At 43.8% G+C, this 20,899-nt stretch overlaps 5 long non-coding RNA genes across 5 annotated transcripts in view; all 5 read right to left on the bottom strand.

The window, feature by feature from the left end:
- The window catches only part of LOC135824731 (uncharacterized), a 79,824-nt gene that overhangs the window by 49,555 nt on the left and 9,370 nt on the right, over positions 1-20,899 (bottom strand). The gene's annotated exons all lie outside the window — the stretch shown is intronic.
- LOC135824445 (uncharacterized) lies at positions 267-1,421 on the bottom strand. Its single transcript, XR_010554852.1, has 3 exons — positions 1,362-1,421; positions 995-1,052; positions 267-685 (listed from the first exon to the last, which is right to left on the bottom strand). It is a non-coding gene; the product is annotated as an uncharacterized LOC135824445 (long non-coding RNA).
- Positions 2,830-3,627, bottom strand: LOC135825165 (uncharacterized). The gene is made up of 3 exons (XR_010555028.1): positions 3,564-3,627; positions 3,197-3,254; positions 2,830-2,887 (listed from the first exon to the last, which is right to left on the bottom strand). It is a non-coding gene; the product is annotated as an uncharacterized LOC135825165 (long non-coding RNA).
- LOC135824732 (uncharacterized) lies at positions 3,932-8,096 on the bottom strand. Its single transcript, XR_010554932.1, has 5 exons — positions 7,964-8,096; positions 7,591-7,648; positions 7,235-7,292; positions 4,299-4,356; positions 3,932-3,989 (listed from the first exon to the last, which is right to left on the bottom strand). It is a non-coding gene; the product is annotated as an uncharacterized LOC135824732 (long non-coding RNA).
- Positions 5,766-6,552, bottom strand: LOC135824733 (uncharacterized). Its single transcript, XR_010554933.1, has 3 exons — positions 6,500-6,552; positions 6,133-6,190; positions 5,766-5,823 (listed from the first exon to the last, which is right to left on the bottom strand). It is a non-coding gene; the product is annotated as an uncharacterized LOC135824733 (long non-coding RNA).

Here is a 20,899-nt window from a genome sequence, read left to right as displayed (position 1 = left end):
ACTCGCCCAGGGCTGCTGAAAGCTGAAAAAGAACCCATCTAGAAGTTTGGGGCTTTTTACCCGTGAATATTCACTTTGCGACTAAACTATTCACAGCAGTGCCAAATTTTCTGGGTCAATGAATGCGGGTGCCAGCGTCCTAAAAGCAAACCAAAAATCAAACCAATGCGACCACTGACATTACAGCTGGGTCATGTTATAGAGAGGTACGTTGAAATTGAAAGGTCAGCACAAATGGTCAAAATCCGACATTTTCTCACCTTTCTGCCCGTTCGCAGCTAAGAAAATGACCACGACCATCCTCATCTCGTTGTGTAGCTGGACATAGAAAATAGCACAATGAAAAAGTGCCACATTTCTCTAAAGAACTCGCCCAGGGCTGCTGAAAGCTGAAAAAGAACCTATCTAGAAGTTTGGGGCTTTTTACCCGTGAATCTTCACTTTGCGACTAAACTATTCACGGCAGTGCCAAATTTTCTGGGTCAATAAATGCGGGTGCCAGCGTCCTAAAAGCAAACCAAAAATGAAACGAATGCGACCACTGACATTACAGCTGGTTTATGTTATAGAGAGGTACGTTGAAATTGAAAGGTCAGCACAAATGGTGAAAATCCGACATTTTCTCGACTTTCTGCCCGTTCGCAGCTCACAAAATGACAATGACCATCCTCATCTCGTTGTGTCGCTGGACATAGAAAAAAGCACAATGAAAAAGAGCCACATTTCTCTAAAGAACTCACCCAGGGCTGCTGAAAGCTGAAAAAGAACCTATCTAGAAGTTTGGGGCTTTTTACCCGTGAATCTTCACTTTGCGACTAAACTATTAACAGCAGTGCCAATTTTTCTGGGTCAATGAATGCGGGTGCCAGCGCCCTAAAAGCAAACCAAAAATCAAATTAATGCGACCACTGACATTACAGCTGGGTCATGTTATAGAGAGGTACGTTGAAATTGAAAGGTCAGCACAAATGGTCAAAATCCGACATTTTCTCACCCTTCTACATGTTCGCAGCTCAGAAAATGACAATGAACATCCTCATCTCGTTGTGTAGCTGGAAATAGAAAATAGCACCAAGAAAAAGACCCACATTTCTCTGAAGAACACGCCCAGGGCTGCTGAAAGCTGAAAAAGAACCTATCTAGAAGTTTGGGGCTTTTTACCCGTGAATATTCACTTTGCGACTAAACTATTCACAGCAGTGCCAAATTTTCTGGGTCACTGAATGTGGGTGCCAGCGCCCTACAAGGAAACCAAAAATCAAACGAATGCGACCACTGACATTACCGCTGGGTCATGTTATAGAGAGGTACGTTGAAATTGAAAGGTCAGCACAAATGGTCAAAATCCGACATTTTCTCACCCTTCTACATGTTCGCAGCTCAGAAAATGACAATGACCATCCTCATCTCGTTGTGTAGCTGGAAATAGAAAATAGCACCAAGAAAAAGACCCACATTTCTCTGAAGAACACGCCCAGGGCTGCTGAAAGCTGAAAAATAAACCTATCTAGAAGTTTGGGGCTTTTTACCCGTGAATATTCACTTTGCGACTAAACTATTCACAGCAGTGCCAAATTTTCTGGGTCACTGAATGTGGGTGCCAGCGCCCTACAAGGAAACCAAAAATCAAACCAATGCGACCACTGACATTACCGCTGGGTCATGTATAGAGAGGTACGTTGAAATTGAAAGGTCAGCACAAATGGTCAAAATCCGACATTTTCTCACCTTTCTGCCCGTTCGCAGCTCAGAAAATGACAATGACCATCCTCATCTCGTTGTGTCGCTGGACATAGAAAATAGCACAATGAAAAAGAGCCACATTTCTCTAAAGAACTCACCCAGGGCTGCTGAAAGCTGACAAAGAACCTATCTAGAAGTTTGGGGCTTTTTACCCGTGAATCTTCACTTTGCGACTAAACTATTCACAGCAGTGCCAAATTTTCTGGGTCACTGAATGCGGGTGCCAGCGCCCTACAAGCAAACCAAAAATCAAACCAATGCGACCACTGAAATTACAGCTGGGTCATGTTATAGAGAGGTACGTTGAAATTGAAAGGTCAGCACAAATGGTCAAAATCCGACATTTTCTCACCTTTCTGCCCGTTCGCAGCTCAGAAAATGACAATGACCATCCTCATCTCGTTGTGTCGCTGGACATAGAAAATAGCACAATGAAAAAGAGCCACATTTCTCTAAAGAACTCACCCAGGGCTGCTGAAAGCTGACAAAGAACCTATCTAGAAGTTTGGGGCTTTTTACCCGTGAATCTTCACTTTGCGACTAAACTATTCACAGCAGTGCCAAATTTTCTGGGTCACTGAATGCGGGTGCCAGCGCCCTACAAGCAAACCAAAAATGAAACCAATGCGACCACTGAAATTACAGCTGGGTCATGTTATAGAGAGGTACGTTGAAATTGAAAGGTCAGCACAAATGGTCAAAATCCGACATTTTCTCACCTTTCTGCCCGTTCGCAGCTCAGAAAATGACAATGACCATCCTCATCTCGTTGTGTAGCTCGACATAGAAAATAGCACCATGAAAAAGAGCCACATTTCTCTAAAGAACTCACCCAGGGCTTCTGAAAGCTGAAAAAGAACCTATTTAGAAGTGTGGGGCTTTTTACCCGTGAATCTTCACTTTGCGACTAAACTATTCACAGCAGTGCCAAATTTTCTGGGTCACTGAATGCGGGTGCCAGCGCCCTACAAGGAAACCAAAAATCAAACCAATGCGACCACTGACATTACAGCTGGGTCATGTTATAGAGAGGTACGTTGAAATTGAAGGGTCAGCACAAATGGTCAAAATCCGACATTTTCTCACCTTTCTGCCCGTTCGCAGCTCAGAAAATGACAATGACCATCCTCATCTCGTTAGGTCGCTGGACATAGACAAGAGCACCATGAAAAAGAACCATATTTCTCTAAAGAACTCACCCAGGGGTGCTGAAAGCTGAAAAAGAACCTATCTAGAAGTTTGGGGCTTTTTACCCGTGAATCTTCACTTTGCGACTAAACTATTCACAGCAGTGCCAAATTTTCTAGTTCAATGAATGCGGGTGCCAGCGCCCTAAAAGCAAACCAAAAATCAAATCAATGCGACCACTGACATAACAGCTGGGTCATGTTATAGAGAGGTACGTTGAAATTGAAAGGTCAGCACAAATGGTTAAAATCCGACATTTTCTCACCTTTCTGCCCGTTCTCAGCTCAGAAAATGACAATGAACATCCTCATCTCGTTGTGTAGCTGGAAATAGAAAATAGCACCATGAAAAAGAGCCACATTTCTCTAAAGAACTCGCCCAGGGCTGCTGAAAGCTGGAAAAGAACCTATCTAGAAGTGTAGGGCTTTGTACCCGTGAATCTTCACTTTGCGACAAAACTATTCACAGCAGTGCCACATTTTCTGGGTCACTGAATGTGGGTGCCAGCGCCCTACAAACAAACCAAAAATCAAACCAATGCGACCACTGACATTACAGCTGGGTCGTGTTATAGAGAGGTACGTTGAAATTGAAAGGTCAGCACAAATGGTCAAAATCCACCATTTTCTCACCTTTCTGCCCGTTCGCAGCTAAGAAAATGACAATGACCATCCTCATCTCGTTGTGTAGCTGGACATAGAAAATAGCACCATGAAAAAGAGCCACATTTCTCTAAAGAACTCGCCCAGGGTTGCTGAAAGCTGAAAAAGAACCCATCTAGAAGTATGGGGCTTTTTACCCGTGAATCTTCAGTTTGCGACTAAACTATTCACAGCAGTGCCAAATTTTCTGGGTCACTGAATGCGGGTGCCAGCGCCCTAAAAGCAAACCAAAAAATCAAACCAATGCTAACACTGACATTATAGCTGGGTCATGTTATAGAGAGGTACGTCGACATTGAAAGGTCAGCACAAATGGTCAAAATCCGACATTTTCTCACCTTTCTGCCCGTTCGCAGCTCAGAAAATGACAATGACCATCCTCATCTCGTTGTGTCGCTGGACATAGAAAATGGCACCATGAAAAAGAGCCACATTTCTCGAAAGAACTCACCCAGGGCTGCTGAAAGCTGAAAAAGAACCTATCTAGAAGTTTGGGGCTTTTTACCCGTGAATCTTCACTTTGCGACTTAACTATTCACAGCAGTGCCAAATTTTATGGGTCACTGAATGCGGGTGCCAGCGCCCTACAAGCCAACCAAAAATGAAACCAATGCGACCACTGAAATTACAGCTGGGTCATGTTATAGAGAGGTACGTTGAAATTGAAAGGTCAGCACAAATGGTCAAAATCCGACATTTTCTCACCGTTCTACCCGTTCGCAGCTCAGAAAATGACAATGACCATCCTCATCTCGTTGTGTCGCTGGACATAGAAAATAGCACCATGAAAAAGAGCCACAGTTCTCTAAAGAACTCACCCAGGGCTGCTGAAAGCTGAAAAGAACCTATCTAGAAGTTTGGGGCTTTTTACCCGTGAATCTTCACTTTGCGACTAAACTATTCACAGCAGTGCCAAATTTTTAGGGTCACTGATTGTGGGTGGCAGCGCCCTACAAGCAAACCAAAAATGAAACCAATGCGACCACTGACATAACAGCTGGGTCATGTTATAGAGAGGTACGTTGAAATTGAAAGGTCAGCACAAATGGTCAAAATCCGACATTTTCTCACCTTTCTGCGCGTTCCCAGCTAAGAAAATGACAATGACCATCCTCATCTCGTTGTGTAGCTGGACATAGAAAATAGCACCATGAAAAAGAGCCACATTTCTCTAAAGAACTCGCCCAGGGGTGCTGAAAGCTGAAAAAGAACCTATCTAGAAGTTTGGGGCTTTTTACCTATGAATCTTAACTTTGCGACTAAACTATTCACAGCAGTGCCAAATTTTCTGGGTCACTGATTGTGGGTGCCAGCGCCCTACAAGCAAACCAAAAATGAAACCAATGTGACCGCTGACATTACAGCTCGGTCATGTTATAGAGAGGTACGTTGAAATTGAAAGGTCAGCACAAATGGTCAAAATCCGACATTTTCTCACCTTTCTGCCCGTTCGCAGCTCAGAAAATGACAATGACCATCCTCATCTCGTTGTGTAGCTGGACATAGAAAATAGTACCATGAAAAAGAGCCACATTTCTCTAAAGAACTCACCCAGTGCTGCTGAAAGCTGAAAAAGAACCTATCTAGAAGTTTGGGGCTTTTTACCCGTGAATCTTCACTTTGCGACTAAACTATTCACAGCAGTGCCAAATTTTATGGGTCACTGAATGCGGGTGCCAGCGCCCTACAAGCAAACCAAAAATGAAACCAATGCGACCACTGAAAATACAGCTGGGTCATGTTATAGAGAGGTACGTTGAAATTGAAAGGTCAGCACAAATGGTCAAAATCCGACATTTTCTCACCTTTCTGCCCGTTCGCAGCTCAGAAAATGACAATGACCATCCTCATCTCGTTGTGTAGCTGGACATAGACAAGAGCACCAAGAAAAAGACCCACAGTTCTCTAAAGAACTCGCCCAGGGCTGCTGAAAGCTGAAAAAGAACCTATCTAGAAGTTTGGGGCTTTTTACCCGTGAATCTTCACTTTGCGACTAAACTATTCACAGCAGTGCCAAATTTTTAGGGTCACTGAATGCGGGTGCCAGCGCCCTACAAGCAAACCAAAAATGAAACAAATGCGACCACTGAAATTACAGCTGGGTCATGTTATAGGGAGGTACGTTGAAATTGAAAGGTCGGCACAAATGGTCAAAATCCGACATTTTCTCACCTTTCTGCCCGTTCTCAGCTCAGAAAATGACAATGACCATCCTCATCTCGTTGTGTAGCTGGACATAGACAAGAGCACAATGAAAAAGAGCCACATTCCTCTAAAGAACTCGCCCAGGGCTGCTGAAAGTTGAAAAAGAACCTATCTAGAAGTTTGGGGCTTTTTACCCATGAATCTTCACTTTGCGACTAAACTATTCACAGCAGGGCCAAATTTTTAGGGTCACTGATTGTGGGTGCCAGCGCCCTACAAGCAAACCAAAAATGAAACCAATGCGACCGCTGACATTACAGCTGGGTCATGTTATAGAGAGGTACGTTGAAATTGAAAGGTCAGCACAAATGGTCAAAATCCGACATTTTCTCACCTTTCTGCCCGTTCGCAGCTTCGAAAATGACAATGACCATCCTCATCTCGTTGGTTAGCTGGACATAGACAAGAGCACCATGAAAAAGAGTCACATTTCTCTAAAGAACTCGCCCAGGGCTGCTGAAAGCTGAAAAAGAACCTATCTAGAAGTTTGGGGCTTTTTACCCGTGAATCTTCACTTTGCGACTAAACTATTCACAGCAGTGCCAAATTTTATGAGTCACTGAATGCGGGTGCCAGCGCCCTGCAAGCAAACCAAAAATGAAACCAATGCGACCACTGAAATTACAGTTGGGTCATGTTATAGAGAGGTACGTTGAAATTGAAAGGTCAGCACAAATGGTCAAAATCCGACATTTTCTCACCTTTCTGCCCGTTCGCAGTTTAGAAAATAAAAATGACCTTCCTCATCTCGTTGGTTAGCTGGACATAGACAAGAGCACAATGTAAAGGAGTCACATTTCTCTAAAGAACTCGCCCAGGGCTGCTGAAAGCTGAAAAAGAACCTGTCTAGAAGTTTGGGGCTTTTTACCCGTGAATCTTTTACTTTGCCACTAAACTATTCACAGCAGTGCCAAATTTTCTGGGTCACTGAATGCGGGTGCCAGCGCCCTACAAGGAAACCAAAAATTAAACCAATGCGACCACTGAAATTACAGCTGGGTCATGTTATAGAGAGGTACGTTGAAATTGAAATGTCAGCACAAATGGTCAAAATCCGACATTTTCTCACCTTTCTGCCCGTTCGCAGCTCAGAAAATGACAATGACCATCCTCATCTCGTTGTGTAGCTGGACATAGACAAGAGCACCATGAAAAAGAGCCACATTTCTCTAAAGAACTCGCCCAGGGCTGCTGAAAGTTGAAAAAGAACCTATCTAGAAGTTTGGGGCTTTTTACCCGTGAATCTTCACTTTGCGACTAAACTATTCACAGCAGTGCCAAATTTTTAGGGTCACTGATTGTGGGTGCTAGCGCCCTACAAGCAAACCAAAAATGAAACCAATGTGACCGCTGACATTACAGCTGGGTCATGTTATAGAGAGGTGCGTTGAAATTGAAAGGTCAGCACAAATGGTCAAAATCCGACATTTTCTAACCTTTCTGCCCGTTTGCAGCTCAGAAAATGACAATGACCATCCTCATCTCGTTGGTTAGCTGGACATAGACAAGAGCACCAAGAAAAAAAGTCACATTTCTCTAAAGAACTCGCCCAGGGCTGCTGAAAGCTGAAAAAGAACCTATCTAGAAGTTTGGGGCTTTTTACCCGTGAATCTTCACTTTACGATTAACTATTCACAGCAGTGCCAAATTTTATGGGTCACTGAACAGCGCCCTACAAGCAAACCAAAAATGAAACCAATGCGACCACTGAAATTACAGCGGGGTCATGTTATAGAGAGGTACGTTGAAATTGAAAGGTCAGCAGAAATGATCAAATCCGACATTTTCTCACCTTTCTGCCCGTTGGCAGCTCAGAAAATGACAATGACCATCCTCATCTCGTTGTGTAGCTGGACATAGAAAATAGCACCATGAAAAACAGCCACATTTCTCTAAAGAACTCACCCAGGGCTGCTGAAAGCTGAAAAAGAACCTAACGTTATCTAGAAGTTAGGGGCTTTTTACCCGTGAATCTTCACTTTGCGACTAAACTATTCCCAGCAGTGCCAAACTTTCTGGGTCACTGAATGCGGGTGCCAGCGCCCTACAAGCAAACCAAAAATGAAACCAATGCGACCACTGAAATTACAGCTGGGTTATGTTATAGAGAGGTACGTTGAAATTGAAAGGTCGGCACAAATGGTCAAAATCCGACATTTTCTCACCTTTCTGCCCGTTCGCAGTTTAGAAAATGAAAATGACCTTCCTCATCTCGTTGGTTAGCTGGACATAGACAAGAGCACCATGAAAAAGAGTCACATTTCTCTAAAGAACTCGCCCAGGGCTGCTGAAAGCTGAAAAAGAACCTATCTAGAAGTTTGGGGCTTTTTACCCGTGAATCTTCACTTTGCGACTAAACTATTCACAGCAGTGCCAAATTTTCTGGGTCACTGAATGCAGGTGCTAGCGCCCTACAAGCAAACCAAAAATGAAACCAATGCGACCACTGAAATTACAGCAGGGTCATGTTATAGAGAGGTACGTTGAAATTGAAAGGTCAGCACAAATGGTCAAAATCCGACATTTTCTCACCTTTCTGCCCGTTCGCAGCTCAGAAAATGACAATGACCATCCTCATCTCGTTGTGTAGCTGGACATAGAAAATAGCACCATGAAAAACAGCCACATTTCTCTAAAGAACTCACCCAGGGCTGCTGAAAGCTGATAAAGAACCTATCTAGAAGTTTGGGGCTTTTTACCCGTGAATCTTCACTTTGCGACTAAACTATTCACAGCAGTGCCAAATTTTTAGGGTCACTGATTGTGGGTGCCAGCGCCCTACAACCAAACCAAAAATGAAACCAATGCGACCGCTGACATTACAGCTGGGTCATGTTATAGAGAGGTACGTTGAAATTGAAAGGTCGGCACAAATGGTCAAAATCCGACATTTTCTCACCTTTCTGCCCGTTCGCAGCTCAGAAAATGACAATGACCATCCTCATCTCGTTGTGTAGCTGGACATAGACAAGAGCACCAAGAAAGAGACCCACATTTCTCTAAAGAACTCGCCCAGGGCTGCTGAAAGCTGACAAAGAACCTATCTAGAAGTTTGGGGCTTTTTACCCGTGAATCTTCACTTTGCGACTAAACTATTCACAGCAGTGCCAAATTTTTAGGGTCACTGAATGCGGGTGCCAGCGCCCTACAAGCTAACCAAAAATGAAACCAATACGACCGCTGACATTACAGCTGGGTCATGTTATAGAGAGGTACGTTGAAATTGAAAGGTCAGCACAAATGGTCAAAATCCGACATTTTCTCACCTTTCTGCCCGTTCGCAGCTTAGAAAATGACAATGACCATCCTCATCTCGTTGGTTAGCTGGTCATAGACAAGAGCACCATGAAAAAGAGTCACATTTCTCTAAAGAACTCGCCCAGGGCTGCTGAAAGCTGAAAAAGAACCTATCTAGAAGTTTGGGGCTTTTTACCCGTGAATCTTCACTTTGCGACTAAACTATTCACAGCGATGCCAAATTTTCTGAGTCAATGAATGCGGGTGCCAGCGCCCTAAAAGCAAACCAAAAATCAATGCGACCACTGACATTACAGCTGGTTCATGTTATAGAGAGGTACGTTGAAATTGAAAGGTCGGCACAAATGGTCAAAATCCGACATTTTCTCACCTTTCTGCCCGTTCGCAGCTCAGAAAATGACAATGACCATCCTCATCTCGTTGTGTAGCTGGACATAGAAAATAGCACCATGAAAAACAGCCACATTTCTCTAAAGAACTCACCCAGGGCTGCTGAAAGCTGACAAAGAACCTATCTACAAGTTTGGGGCTTTTTACCCGTGAATCTTCACTTTGCGACTAAACTATTCACAGCAGTACCAAATTTTTAGGGTCACTGATTGTGGGTGCCAGCGCCCTACAAGCAAACCAAAAATGAAACCAATGCGACCGCTGACATTACAGCTGGGTCATGTTATAGAGAGGTACGTTGAAATTGAAAGGTCAGCACAAATGGTCAAAATCCGACATTTTCTCACCTTTCTGCCCGTTCGCAGCTTAGAAAATGACAATGACCATCCTCATCTCGTTGGTTAGCTGGGCATAGACAAGAGCACCATGAAAAAGAGTCACATTTCTCTAAAGAACTCGCCCAGGGCTGCTGAAAGCTGAAAAAGAACCTATCTAGAAGTTTGGGGCTTTTTACCCGTGAATCTTCACTTTGCGACTAAACTATTCGCAGCAGTGCCAAATTTTCTGAGTCAATGAATGCGGGTGCCAGCGCCCTAAAAGCAAACCAAAAATCAAATCAATGCGACCACTGACATTACAGCTGGTTCATGTTATAGAGAGGTACGTTGAAATTAAAAGGTCAGCACAAATGGTCAAAATCCGACATTTTCTCACCTTTCTGCGCGTTCCCAGCTAAGAAAATGACAATGACCATCCTCATCTCGTTGTGTAGCTGGACATAGACAAGAGCACCAAGAAAAAGACCCACATTTCTCTAAAGAACTCGGCCTGGGCTGCTGAAAGCTGAAAAAGAACCTATCTAAAAGTTTGGGGCTTTTTACCCATGAATCTTCACTTTGCGACTAAACTATTCACAGCAGTGCCAAATTTTCTGGGTCACTGAATGCGGGTGCCAGCGCCCTAAAAGCAAACCAAAAATGAAACCAATGCAACCACTGAAATTACAGCTGAGTCATGTTATAGAGAGGTACGTTGAAATTGAAAGGTCAGCACAAATGGTCAAAATCCGACATTTTCTCACCTTTCTGCCCGTTCGCAGCTCAGAAAATGACAATGACCATCCTCATCTCGTTGTGTAGCTGGACATAGAAAATACCACAATGAAAGAGAGACACATTTCTCTAAAGAACTCACCCAGGGCTGCTGAAAGCTGAAAAAGAACCTATCTAGAAGTTTGGGGCTTTTTACCCGTGAATCTTCACTTTGCGACTAAACTATTCACAGCAGTGCCAAATTTTTAGGGTCACTGATTGTGGGTGCCAGCGCCCTACAAGCAAACCAAAAACGAAACCAATGCGACCGCTGACATTACAGCTGGGTCATGTTATAGAGAGGTACGTTGAAATTGAAAGGTCGGCACAAATGGTCAAAATCCGACATTTTCTCACCTTTCTGCCCGTTCGCAGCTTAGAAAATGACAATGACCATCCTCATCTCGTTGGTTAGCTGGACATAGACAAGAGCACCATGAAAAAGAGTCACATTTCTCTAAAGAACTCGCCCAGGGCTGCTGAAAGCTCAAAAGAACCCATCTAGAAGTTTGGGGCATTTTACCTGTGAATCTTCACTTTGCGACTAAACTACTCACAGCAGTGCCAAATTTCCTGAGTCACTGAATGCGGGTGCCAGCGCCCTACAAGCAAACCAAAAATGAAACCAATGCGACCACTGAAATTACAGCTGGGTCATGTTATAGAGAGGTACGTTGAAATTGAAAGGTCGGCACAAATGGTCAAAACCGACATTTTCTCACCTTTCTGCCCGTTCGCAGCTCAGAAAATGACAATGACCATCCTCATCTCGTTGTGTAGCTGAACATAGACAAGAGCACCAAGAAAAAGACCCACATTTCTCTAAAGAACTCGGCCTGGGCTGCTGAAAGCTGAAAAAGAACCTATCTAGAAGTTTGGGGCTTTTTACCCATGAATCTTCACTTTGCGACTAAACTATTCACAGCAGTGCCAAATTTTCTGGGTCAATGAATGCGGGTGCCAGCGCCCTAAAAGCAAACCAAAAATCAAATCAATACGACCACTTACATTACAGCTGGGTCATGTTATAGAGAGGTACGTTGAAATTAAAAGGTCAGCACAAATGGTCAAAATCCGACATTTCCTCACCTTTCTGCCCGTTCGCAGCTTAGAATATGACAATGACCATCCTCATCTCGTTGGTTAGCTGGACATAGACAAGAGCACAATGTAAAGGAGTCACATTTCTCTAAAGAACTCGCCCAGGGCTGCTGAAAGCTGAAAAAGAACCTGTCTAGAAGTTTGGGGCTTTTTACCCGTGAATCTTTTACTTTGCGACTAAACTATTCACAGCAGTGCCAAATTTTCTGGGTCACTGAATGCGGGTGCCAGCGCCCTACAAGGAAACCAAAAATTAAACCAATGCGACCACTGAAATTACAGCTTGGTCATGTTATAGAGAGGTACGTTGAAATTGAAAGGTCAGCACAAATGGTCAAAATCCGACATTTTCTCACCTTTCTGCCCGTTCGCAGCTCAGAAAATGACAATGACCATCCTCATCTCGTTGTGTAGCTGGACATAGACAAGAGCACCATGAAAAAGAGCCACATTTCTCTAAAGAACTCGCCCAGGGCTGCTGAAAGTTGAAAAAGAACCTATCTAGAAGTTTGGGGCTTTTTACCCGTGAATATTCACTTTGCGACTAAACTATTCACAGCAGTGCCAAATTTTTAGGGTCACTGATTGTGGGTGCTAGCGCCCTACAAGCAAACCAAAAATGAAACCAATGTGACCGCTGACATTACAGCTGGGTCATGTTATAGAGAGGTACGTTGAAATTGAAAGGTCAGCACAAATGGTCAAAATCCGACATTTTCTCACCTTCCTGCCCGTTCGCAGCTTAGAAAATGACAATGACCATCCTCATCTCGTTGGTTAGCTGGACATAGACAAGAGCACCATGAAAAAGAGCCACATTTCTCTAAAGAACTCACCCAGGGCTGCTGAAAGCTGAAAAAGAACCTATCTAGAAGTTTGGGGTTTTTACCCGTGAATCTTCACTTTGCGACTAAACTATTCAAAGCAGTGCCAAATTTTATGGGTCACTGAATGCGGCTGCCAGCGCCCTACAAGCAAACCCAAAATTAAACCAATGCGACCACTTAAATTACAGCTGGGTCATGTTATAGGGAGGTACGTTGAAATTGAAAGGTCGGCACAAATGGTCAAAATCCGACATTTTCTCACCTTTCTGCCCGTTCGCAGCTCAGAAAATGACAATGACCATCCTCATCTCGTTGTGTAGCTGGACATAGACAAGAGCACCATGAAAAAGAGCCACATTTCTCTAAAGAACTCGCCCAGGGCTGCTGAAAGTTGAAAAAGAACCTATCTAGAAGTTTGGGGCTTTTTACCAATGAATCTTCACTTTGCGACTAAACTATTCACAGCAGTGCCAAATTTTTAGGGTCACTGATTGTGGGTGCCAGCGCCCTACAAGCAAACCAAAAATGAAAGCAATGCGACCGCTGACATTACAGCTGGGTCATGTTATAGAGAGGTACGTTGAAATTGAAAGGTCAGCACAAATGGTCAAAATCCGACATTTTCTCACCTTTCTGCCCGTTCGCAGCTTAGAAAATGACAATGACCATCCTCATCTCGTTGGTTAGCTGGACATAGACAAGAGTACCATGAAAAAGAGTCACATTTCTCTAAAGAACTCGCCCAGGGCTGCTGAAAGCTGAAAAAGAACCTATCTAGAAGTTTGGGGCTTTTTACCCGTGAATCTTCACTTTGTGACTAAACTATTCACAGCAGTGCCAAATTTTCTGGGTCACTGAATGCGGGTGCCAGCGCCCTACAAGCAAACCAAAAATTCAACCAATGCGACCACTGAAATTACAGCTGGTTCATGTTATAGGGAGGTACGTTGAAATTGAAAGGTCGGCACAAATGGTCAAAATCCGACATTTTCTCACCTTTCTGCCCGTTCGCAGCTCAGAAAATGACAATGACCATCCTCATCTCGTTGTGTAGCTGGACATAGACAAGAGCACCATGAAAAAGAGCCACATTTCTCTAAAGAACTCAACCAGGGCTGCTGAAAGTTGAAAAAGAACCTATCTAGAAGTTTGGGGCTTTTTACCCATGAATCTTCACTTTGCGACTAAACTATTCACAGCAGTGCCAAATTTTTAGGGTCACTGATTGTGGGTGCCAGCGCCCTACAAGCAAACCAAAAATGAAAGCAATGCGACCGCTGACATTACAGCTGGGTCATGTTATAGAGAGGTACGTTGAAATTGAAAGGTCAGCACAAATGGTCAAAATCCGACATTTTCTCACCTTTCTGCCCGTTCGCAGCTTAGAAAATGACAATGACCATCCTTATCTCGTTGGTTAGCTGGACATAGACAAGAGTACCATGAAAAAGAGTCACATTTCTCTAAAGAACTCGCCCAGGGCTGCTGAAAGCTGAAAAAGAACCTATCTAGAAGTTTGGGGCTTTTTACCCGTGAATCTTCACTTTGCGACTAAACTATTCACAGCAGTGCCAAATTTTCTGGGTCACTGAATGCGGGTGCCAGCGCCCTACAAGCAAACCAAAAATGAAACCAATGCGACCACTGAAATTACAGCTGGGTCATGTTATAGGGAGGTACGTTGAAATTGAAAGGTCGGCACAAATGGTCAAAATCCGACATTTTCTCACCTTTCTGCCCGTTCGCAGCTCAGAAAATGACAATGACCATCCTCATCTCGTTGTGTAGCTGGACATAGACAAGAGCACCATGAAAAAGAGCCACATTTCTCTAAAGAACTCGCCCAGGGCTGCTGAAAGTTGAAAAAGAACCTATCTAGAAGTTTGGGGCTTTTTACCCGTGAATATTCACTTTGCGACTAAACTATTCAAAGCAGTGCCAAATTTTTAGGGTCACTGATTGTGGGTGCCAGCGCCCTACAAGCAAACCAAAAATGAAACCAATGTGACCGCTGACATTACAGCTGGGTCATGTTATAGAGAGGTACGTTGAAATTGAAAGGTCGGCACAAATGGTCAAAATCCGACATTTTCTCACCTTCCTGCCCGTTCGCAGCTTAGAAAATGACAATGACCACCCTCATCTCGTTGGTTAGCTGGACATAGACAAGAGCACCATGAAAAAGAGCCACATTTCTCTAAAGAACTCACCCAGGGCTGCTGAAAGCTGAAAAAGAACCGATCTAGAAGTTTAGGGTTTTTACCCGTGAATCTTCACTTTGCGACTAAACTATTCACAGCAGTGCCAAATTTTCTGGGTCACTGAATGCGGCTGCCAGCGCCCTACAAGCAAACCAAAAATGAAACCAATGCGACCACTGAAATTACAGCTGGGTCATGTTATAGGGAGGTACGTTGAAATTGAAAGGTCGGCACAAATGGTCAAAATCCGACATTTTCTCACCTTTCTGCCCGTTCGCAGCTCAGAAAATGACAATGACCATCCTCATCTCGTTGTGTAGCTGGACATAGACAAGAGCACCATGAAAAAGAGCCACATTTCTCTAAAGAACTCGCCCAGGGCTGCTGAAAGTTGAAAAAGAACCTATCTAGAAGTTTGGGGCTTTTTACCCATGAATCTTCACTTTGCGACTAAACTATTCACAGCAGTGCCAAATTTTTAGGGTCACTGATTGTGGGTGCCAGCGCCCTACAAGCAAACCAAAAATGAAAGCAATGCGACCGCTGACATTACAGCTGGGTCATGTTATAGAGAGGTACGTTGAAATTGAAAGGTCAGCACAAATGGTCAAAATCCGACATTTTCTCACCTTTCTGCCCGTTCGCAGCTTAGAAAATGACAATGACCATCCTCATCTCGTTGGTTAGCTGGACATAGACAAGAGTACCATGAAAAAGAGTCACATTTCTCTAAAGAACTCGCCCAGGGCTGCTGAAAGCTGAAAAAGAACCTATCTAGAAGTTTGGGGCTTTTTACCCGTGAATCTTCACTTTGCGACTAAACTATTCACAGCAGTGCCAAATTTTCTGGGTCACTGAATGCGGGTGCCAGCGCCCTACAAGCAAACCAAAAATTCAACCAATGCGACCACTGAAATTACAGCTGGGTCATGTTATAGGGAGGTACGTTGAAATTGAAAGGTCGGCACAAATGGTCAAAATCCGACATTTTCTCACCTTTCTGCCCGTTCGCAGCTCAGAAAATGACAATGACCATCCTCATCTCGTTGTGTAGCTGGACATAGACAAGAGCACCATGAAAAAGAGCCACATTTCTCTAAAGAACTCGCCCAGGGCTGCTGAAAGTTGAAAAAGAACCTATCTAGAAGTTTGGGGCTTTTTACCCGTGAATATTCACTTTGCGACTAAACTATTCAAAGCAGTGCCAAATTTTTAGGGTCACTGATTGTGGGTGCCAGCGCCCTACAAGCAAACCAAAAATGAAACCAATGTGACCGCTGACATTACAGCTGGGTCATGTTATAGAGAGGTACGTTGAAATTGAAAGGTCGGCACAAATGGTCAAAATCCGACATTTTCTCACCTTCCTGCCCGTTCGCAGCTTAGAAAATGACAATGACCACCCTCATCTCGTTGGTTAGCTGGACATAGACAAGAGCACCATGAAAAAGAGCCACATTTCTCTAAAGAACTCGCCCAGGGCTGCTGAAAGCTGAAAAAGAACCGATCTAGAAGTTTAGGGTTTTTACCCGTGAATCTTCACTTTGCGACTAAACTATTCACAGCAGTGCCAAATTTTCTGGGTCACTGAATGCGGCTGCCAGCGCCCTACAAGCAAACCAAAAATTAAACCAATGCGACCACTGAAATTACAGCTGGGTCATGTTATAGGGAGGTACGTTGAAATTGAAAGGTCGGCACAAATGGTCAAAATCCGACATTTTCTCACCTTTCTGCCCGTTCGCAGCTCAGAAAATGACAATGACCATCCTCATCTCGTTGTGTAGCTGAACATAGACAAGAGCACCATGAAAAAGAGCCACATTTCTCTAAAGAACTCGCCCAGGGCTGCTGAAAGTTGAAAAAGAACCTATCTAGAAGTTTGGGGCTTTTTACCCATGAATCTTCACTTTGCGACTAAACTATTCACAGCAGTGCCAAATTTTTAGGGTCACTGATTGTGGGTGCCAGCGCCCTACAAGCAAACCAAAATTGAAAGCAATGCGACCGCTGACATTACAGCTGGGTCATGTTATAGAGAGGTACGTTGAAATTGAAAGGTCAGCACAAATGGTCAAAATCCGACATTTTCTCACCTTTCTGCCCGTTCGCAGCTTAGAAAATGACAATGACCATCCTCATCTCGTTGGTTAGCTGGACATAGACAAGAGTACCATGAAAAAGAGTCACATTTCTCTAAAGAACTCGCCCAGGGCTGCTGAAAGCTGAAAAAGAACCTATCTAGAAATTTGGGGCTTTTTACCCGTGAATCTTCACTTTGCGACTAAACTATTCACAGCAGTGCCAAATTTTCTGGGTCAATGAATGCGGATGCCAGCGCCCTAAAAGCAAACCAAAAATCAAATCAATACGACCACTTACATTACAGCTGGGTCATGTTATAGAGAGGTACGTTGAAATTAAAAGGTCAGCACAAATGGTCAAAATCCGACATTTTCTCACCTTTCTGCCCGTTCGCAGCTTAGAAAATGACAATGACCATCCTCATCTCGTTGGTTAGCTGGACATAGACAAGAGCACAATGTAAAGGAGTCACATTTCTCTAAAGAACTCGCCCAGGGCTGCTGAAAGCTGAAAAAGAACCCGTCTAGAAGTTTGGGGCTTTTTACCCATGAATCTTTTACTTTGCGACTAAACTATTCACAGCAGTGCCAAATTTTCTGGGTCACTGAATGCGGGTGCCAGCGCCCTACAAGGAAACCAAAAATTAAACCAATGCGACCACTGAAATTACAGCTGGGTCATGTTATAGAGAGGTACGTTGAAATTGAAAGGTCAGCACAAATGGTCAAAATCCGACATTTTCTCACCTTTCTGCCCGTTCGCAGCTCAGAAAATGACAATGACCATCCTCATCTCGTTGTGTAGCTGGACATAGACAAGAGCACCATGAAAAAGAGGCACATTTCTCTAAAGAACTCGCCCAGGGCTGCTGAAAGTTGAAAAAGAACCTATCTAGAAGTTTGGGGCTTTTTACCCGTGAATATTCACTTTGCGACTAAACTATTCACAGCAGTGCCAAATTTTCTGGGTCACTGAATGCGGGTGCTAGCGCCCTACAAGCAAACCAAAAATGAAACCTAAGTGACCGCTAACATTACAGCTGGGTCATGTTATAGAGAGGTACGTTGAAATTGAAAGGTCAGCACAAATGGTCAAAATGCGACATTTTCTCACCTTCCTGCCTGTTCGCAGCTTAGAAAATGACAATGACCATCCTCATCTCGTTGGTTAGCTGGACATAGACAAGAGCACCATGAAAAAGAGCCACATTTCTCTGAAGAACTCACCCAGGGCTGCTGAAAGCTGAAAAAGAACCTATCTAGAAGTTTGGGTTTTTTACCCGTGAATCTTCACTTTGCGACTAAACTATTCACAGCAGTGCCAAATTTTCTGGGTCACTGAATGCGGCTGCCAGCGCCCTACAAGCAAACCAAAAATGAAACCAATGCGACCACTGAAATTACAGCTGGGTCATGTTATAGGGAGGTACGTTGAAATTGAAAGGTCGGCACAAATGGTCAAAATCCGACATTTTCTCACCTTTCTGCCCGTTCGCAGCTCAGAAAATGACAATGACCATCCTCATCTCGTTGTGTAGCTGGACATAGACAAGAGCACCATGAAAAAGAGCCACATTTCTCTAAAGAACTCGCCCAGGCCTGCTGAAAGTTGAAAAAGAACCTATCTAGAAGTTTGGGGCTTTTTACCCATGAATCTTCACTTTGCGACTAAACTATTCACAGCAGTGCCAAATCTTTAGGGTCACTGATTGTGGGTGCCAGCGCCCTACAAGCAAACCAAAAATGAAAGCAATGCGACCGCTGACATTACAGCTGGGTCATGTTATAGAGAGGTACGTTGAAATTGAAAGGTCAGCACAAATGGTCAAAATCCGACATTTTCTCACCTTTCTGCCCGTTCGCAGCTTAGAAAATGACAATGACCATCCTCATCTCGTTGGTTAGCTGGACATAGACAAGAGTACCATGAAAAAGAGTCACATTTCTCTAAAGAACTCGCCCAGGGCTGCTGAAAGCTGAAAAAGAACCTATCTAGAAGTTTGGGGCTTTTTACCCGTGAATCTTCACTTTGCGACTAAACTATTCACAGCAGTGCCAAATTTTCTGGGTCACTGAATGCGGGTGCCAGCGCCCTACAAGCAAACCAAAAATTCAACCAATGCGACCACTGAAATTACAGCTGGGTCATGTTATAGGGAGGTACGTTGAAATTGAAAGGTCGGCACAAATGGTCAAAATCCGACATTTTCTCACCTTTCTGCCCGTTCGCAGCTCAGAAAATGACAATGACCATCCTCATCTCGTTGTGTAGCTGGACATAGACAAGAGCACCATGAAAAAGAGCCACATTTCTCTAAAGAACTCGCCCAGGGCTGCTGAAAGTTGAAAAAGAACCTATCTAGAAGTTTGGGGCTTTTTACCCGTGAATATTCACTTTGCGACTAAACTATTCAAAGCAGTGCCAAATTTTTAGGGTCACTGATTGTGGGTGCCAGCGCCCTACAAGCAAACCAAAAATGAAACCAATGTGACCGCTGACATTACAGCTGGGTCATGTTATAGAGAGGTACGTTGAAATTGAAAGGTCGGCACAAATGGTCAAAATCCGACATTTTCTCACCTTCCTGCCCGTTCGCAGCTTAGAAAATGACAATGACCACCCTCATCTCGTTGGTTAGCTGGACATAGACAAGAGCACCATGAAAAAGAGCCACATTTCTCTAAAGAACTCGCCCAGGGCTGCTGAAAGCTGAAAAAGAACCGATCTAGAAGTTTAGGGTTTTTACCCGTGAATCTTCACTTTGCGACTAAACTATTCACAGCAGTGCCAAATTTTCTGGGTCACTGAATGCGGCTGCCAGCGCCCTACAAGCAAACCAAAAATTAAACCAATGCGACCACTGAAATTACAGCTGGGTCATGTTATAGGGAGGTACGTTGAAATTGAAAGGTCGGCACAAATGGTCAAAATCCGACATTTTCTCACCTTTCTGCCCGTTCGCAGCTCAGAAAATGACAATGACCATCCTCATCTCGTTGTGTAGCTGAACATAGACAAGAGCACCATGAAAAAGAGCCACATTTCTCTAAAGAACTCGCCCAGGGCTGCTGAAAGTTGAAAAAGAACCTATCTAGAAGTTTGGGGCTTTTTACCCATGAATCTTCACTTTGCGACTAAACTATTCACAGCAGTGCCAAATTTTTAGGGTCACTGATTGTGGGTGCCAGCGCCCTACAAGCAAACCAAAATTGAAAGCAATGCGACCGCTGACATTACAGCTGGGTCATGTTATAGAGAGGTACGTTGAAATTGAAAGGTCAGCACAAATGGTCAAAATCCGACATTTTCTCACCTTTCTGCCCGTTCGCAGCTTAGAAAATGACAATGACCATCCTCATCTCGTTGGTTAGCTGGACATAGACAAGAGTACCATGAAAAAGAGTCACATTTCTCTAAAGAACTCGCCCAGGGCTGCTGAAAGCTGAAAAAGAACCTATCTAGAAATTTGGGGCTTTTTACCCGTGAATCTTCACTTTGCGACTAAACTATTCACAGCAGTGCCAAATTTTCTGGGTCAATGAATGCGGATGCCAGCGCCCTAAAAGCAAACCAAAAATCAAATCAATACGACCACTTACATTACAGCTGGGTCATGTTATAGAGAGGTACGTTGAAATTAAAAGGTCAGCACAAATGGTCAAAATCCGACATTTTCTCACCTTTCTGCCCGTTCGCAGCTTAGAAAATGACAATGACCATCCTCATCTCGTTGGTTAGCTGGACATAGACAAGAGCACAATGTAAAGGAGTCACATTTCTCTAAAGAACTCGCCCAGGGCTGCTGAAAGCTGAAAAAGAACCCGTCTAGAAGTTTGGGGCTTTTTACCCATGAATCTTTTACTTTGCGACTAAACTATTCACAGCAGTGCCAAATTTTCTGGGTCACTGAATGCGGGTGCCAGCGCCCTACAAGGAAACCAAAAATTAAACCAATGCGACCACTGAAATTACAGCTGGGTCATGTTATAGAGAGGTACGTTGAAATTGAAAGGTCAGCACAAATGGTCAAAATCCGACATTTTCTCACCTTTCTGCCCGTTCGCAGCTCAGAAAATGACAATGACCATCCTCATCTCGTTGTGTAGCTGGACATAGACAAGAGCACCATGAAAAAGAGCCACATTTCT

This window comes from Sycon ciliatum, chromosome 9 (assembly GCF_964019385.1).
Source record: "Sycon ciliatum chromosome 9, ocSycCili1.1, whole genome shotgun sequence".
Classification (NCBI taxonomy): domain Eukaryota; kingdom Metazoa; phylum Porifera; class Calcarea; order Leucosolenida; family Sycettidae; genus Sycon; species Sycon ciliatum.
The sequence above is the reverse complement of the archived record's forward strand: the minus strand, read 5'-3'. Positions and strand labels throughout refer to the sequence as shown.